Here is a 5,159-nt window from a genome sequence, read left to right on the forward strand (position 1 = left end):
ACCACGAGAGGGAGGGGCGTGGATCGAACCTGTAGTGATCATGTTATTACAGTTTCAGATTACTTTTCAAACTTTTTTCTCTGTGAATTATTGTAACCATGCTTTTTTCTGTTATTCGATGACTTATTCATCGTTTACGTCAAAGGTGGTTATGTGCTCGCTGAATAAACAAATGGAAAAATGAAAGTCTAATGGACTGCATCGCATTGCAGTTTTTAAATTGCTATGTGTTGCACACGTAGTTGTTAATAGGCGCGATGTCTACAGCTAATTTAATTATGTTAATGACTACCACATCCAATTTACTATGCCGCACAACTATCAATCTGTGTCTTAATTCTGCTTGATACGTGAAGGGAAGGGAAACAGCAGTTGGTGTAGGGCTTATAGGCTACATTTTATTACTGACATTTATTTGGGAAGTTTTTAGAGAATTATTGATCAGTGTCGGTTGGGTTTGTGGGAGTTAAAATAGTGAGAACCGCATTGCAGCGTGAATGAAATACTACTTCTCGTGATGTCTGACTCTGACATAAATTGTAGATGGAAATCACAACCAAAGTATACTTCGTCAACATCTATTTAAGGCTGAGCCAGAGGCCTCAAAGTCTTCCAAGTGTATATTTTTATTGTCAACGGAGCAATGTTGTTCAAGACAAGCCAGAGGAATAACGCCCATAGTATGTCCCAGAGGCAACCGTGGTAAAGTAAATTAATATGTCTTATAAGGGGTACAATGGCATTGGATTGTCCTTCACACTCAGATCAGTGTGGGCCATCATGTGAAACCTGTCTGGTTTGCATAGTAACACATTTCATTTTAGTTAGTGTATCTTGAACATGAATTGATATATTGTAATTGTTTTCTACAGGAATAAAACAAAGGAAATCAATCCTCAGCAGCTGTTTTGTGCCTGATGGAATACTATGATGAACTGTGAACATCAGAAAAGGCAAAGACTGCATTATACCTTATAGAGCATTCTTTATCCAAGCTCAATATATTGACAGTTTTGTATCTTATCTCCACAAACTGCTACTCTTAGATAACATCCTCATTATTCCAAACTCTCATGTTGCTACATTTTCAGAAAGTTAAGCTTAATCTAATAATTTTTAAGTTTGATGAATAAAAGAGAAAGTTGGCAGCTGCCTGATGTGAAACCTCTTATCAATATCAGCTCATCAAACCAGGCAACCCTTCATATTAATGTGAAGTGAGGAATGTTTTGAGTAATTAAGCTTGAAGTTGGTGTCTATCACAAATCAAGATGAGAAGCCTGCGTGTGTCTCCGGCTGCAAGTTGAGACTGACACAAACATGGAGCAGCAATAAGATAATGAAACACCGTGGCAGTTCACTCAACAGTGACACAAAACCCGATGCCTTCAGTATAATTTAATAACACAGGTCTCACCCAGACACAGAGGCAGGTGGGAACCTGCAGGGTGACATGTGGGGCCATGGTGAAAAAATATATCTGCCTTGTCTCAAGACACACAGGAAACGTTTCTCAAATGATCTGATAAACAATTATGTTAACCACCTTTAGCACCCAAAAGGGATTTCGCTAGGTCTTATTCCCAAGAAATGATCAAGTAGAGGTGGTAACGTCCAGAATAAGCCTCAAGACATACACTATATTGCCAAAAGTCTTCACTCAGCTATCCAAATCATTGAATTCAGGTGCACAAAGCAAGGGCCATAAAGACATGATGAGCGAGTTTGGTGTGGAAGAACTTGACTGGCCTGCACAGAGTCCTGACCTCAACCCAATAGAACACCTTTGGGATGAATTAGAGCAGAGACTGCGAGCCAGGCTTTTTCGTCCAACATCAGTGTCTGACCTCACAAATGCACGTCTGGAAGAATGGTCAAAAATTCCCATAAACACACTCCTGAACCTTGTGGAAAGCCTTCCTAGAAGAGTTGAAGCTGTTATAGCTGCAAAGGGTGGGCCGACATCAAATAAAATCTTATGGTTTAAGAATGAGATGTCATGTTCATATGCGTGTGAAGGCAGACGAGTGAATACTTTTGGCAATATAGTGTATGTTGAAACTGTGATTCAGATGACTCACAGACATCACACACTTTTTCATAAGCTGCTCCAACAGCCTTATGACTACAATAGGTCCACAGGGATAATTCCTCGCTGTCTTATGACTGTGAGAGAGCTGGATAAGTTCTAGGGTGGTGTCATGGAGGCCAGTTATGGAGATCTACACTGTTGGGCAAGGAGATCATGCTGTGTCATGTCAGATTGGGCTTTGGGTATGTTGGGTTTGTTGTGCTGGAAATTTAAACAGTGTGTCATCTGTCTTGTCATGCGGCAGGTAAATAATATACTTCTCAGCTGTTTTACATCACTCAGGACAGAACGCTTTACTCTCTGGTCAATTGTATGAATATCAACAGGTCACACAGTGTTTCGTTTCAAAGGTGTTGAGCTGTTCTTTTCTCTTGCTGTTTTGGCAACTTGTCTGTGGGTGAAGAGTGTGATCAAATTATGTACAACTAGCTGGTGGTACTGAAAACACGGCCCTTTCAAAGACAAATTCCCAATTACATTGGCATATGCATCAGTTGGGGGTCTCACTGGTTGCTGTGTGGACAAGCCAGATAAATGGACAGAAACACCCACCTTTCATCTGGCATTTAGGGGCCACAGAATTAGGTCATTTAATGCTTGACTCATAAGCTTTCAAGTGTGGAGTTTGTGAAGTGCTCAAGGTTGGGATGGATCAACTTTGCAAAATGGGTAACTATAATTGATAAAAGACTTGTTGAAATGTTGAAAACAACATACAATATTGATGAAGCCTTTCGAGAGGGATATGTTGGCCTCCTGATCGTTTGACTGTTTGGAGTGTATTATGTAAATTCAGTTTCTTGTTGTGTCCTGTCCCTAACCTCACAGCATTACCAAACGGATCTTTTTTCTGCCTTCACATTCAAGATTGGCCTCAGAGCAGAGAAGGAGCCTTCAGATATATAGTTCAGCCAAACATACTGAGCCTGACAGGAGAAAGAAAACATTCCACAACTATGACTATGCAAAGCAGAATGTAGTCACTGAGAGCCGTCCTTATCATCTGCTGTTCAACAATCTCAAAATTATCTGTTCCAAGAGGGAGAAGTGAGATGTCACAAATACAACAAGCCCTTAACATATTCAAATCACATTCAGTTTCTTGGATAGATAAGTGTCAATATAAAAAGGGGAAACTGCTTTGGGACTGGTAGAGCTCATAATAGTTGAATGTCATAATCTTTTTATCAGACGCAGAGGTGCAAATGGAGATATGAACAATGCACTACAACCACAAAGGACCTTCCTCAATTTTCTATTTCATTTGGAAAATATAACAATGAAATTTGTCACAATATTGCTGATGGGAGATCCAGTTCACTTTGTGAAGCCATTTTGTTTCAATAACGAAAACCTCTTAAGGCGACACAAACAAAATTACATTCAAAAGGTCAACACAATCTGGCCCAGTATGTGTGCCTCTCCAGAAGATAGCATATTGTGCTTTTTTTTATCCAGAGGAAACACATACAAGCCAGTACAGGGAGTACAATACTTTTCCAATGAGAGTTTAATCTTATCCTTGATTAAATGACATTGACTTCCACTGTATTTGTCCTGCTGTGTTAGTTTTCCCAGCCCCATCGTGTCCTGTTCGTTCTCTGGATGTACTCTGGATGGTGATAGGAAACATGGCTTCCCGCTGGCCCATGGTGATTAGCATGCTGATCACAGCACCTGAGGTAGTACGCCATGTCTCCCAGGAGATGAGAGTTCAAGAGTCCTCACAGGGGATAGAGGCAGCTCAAACTATCCCCCCTGAAGCTAGCCCAGGCCTGGATTTACCTTAATCTGCTCAGAGATGCTCCACAGTACACATACACACACTTATATACACACACATTTTCATACAGTATATTTAAACATCCTTGAACATACAAACAAACAGACACATGCAGTGATTCAAACACACACACAATAGTTCTCACACACACAATGCAAACAAGAAGACACACACTTTATTCTTTCTGATGTTAAGTAAAGTGACAGGCAATAAACAAATGTTGTTTAGACCTACCTGATTTATAATTTATTTTTAACTCTACCGGAAACACATTACCCTTCAGAAATGAGCAACTGTGATAACACCCGATGCTAATGACATTCACAATCATCTGTAAACAGACTGGCTCTGTGCACATCCAATTATTATGATCCTTTCTGTGGTAGGAGCGCTTTTTTTCATTCTCAGAGTCAGACGGAGTTAGTCACGCCAGTAGCCAAACAAAGGAGACACATCTGAGTGCCATCAGAAGCAGACAGGCACTCCATCCAAACAGTGGAATGGCCAGATAAGTGACACGCATTAGAACTATTTCTGGAAGCTTTTAGAGCAATGGGATAAAAAAGTGCAGAAGGCAAGGGGTTGTTTTTTTAAATGTTGTTTCTTAAGGCCTGCTGGGATATTGGGGTAATATATCAGGTGTTGCCTACATTAGCTGGGTGTTTAATTTGCTGTGTCATCGTTCCAAGTAGGGTTCCTGATTTCAAAATCAATGCAATACGAGAGCATGGCAAATTGGCTAGCTATGAGAAATTAGTGGTTTCACAATGGATAATCCACACATTGCTGATCACATTCTCATGGCCCGACCCCACCCAACAATTGGTATACAGTTAGATTTTTTCCCACGACTGGAACTATGGTTGGGACATGTAGCCTACTGTACTGTACCCAAACTGCTTCCTGACTGCAGCCAAAGCTGCCTGTTTTTACATTTACTTCACTTCAGGGATTGTCCTGCATCCAGGAAGGCCCTCTCAGGCAAGAAATGTTAGCATGGGGAAGCTGAGCGGGCAGGCACAGTTCCCTACTTGGCAGAACCTGTATCATCGACTATCTTTGGATCTCTCTTTAAAGAAACAGCAGTTGCTGTAGATGTTCCTTTACACCAACTGCTTTACAGAAATTGAAAATTGCTCTAAGAGATTCAATTGCGAACACTTTATAGGCTGACGGGTTCGGGTTGAGGTCAGGGTTGGTCATGGTCAATTCTGTGGAAGGTTGGATGCAAGCAACTGCGCTGTGTAGTTAAACGCAAGTAAATGCTGGTTAGGAATGTGCATT

Source organism: Osmerus eperlanus, chromosome 3 (genome assembly GCF_963692335.1).
Source record: "Osmerus eperlanus chromosome 3, fOsmEpe2.1, whole genome shotgun sequence".
Lineage (NCBI taxonomy): Eukaryota > Metazoa > Chordata > Actinopteri > Osmeriformes > Osmeridae > Osmerus > Osmerus eperlanus.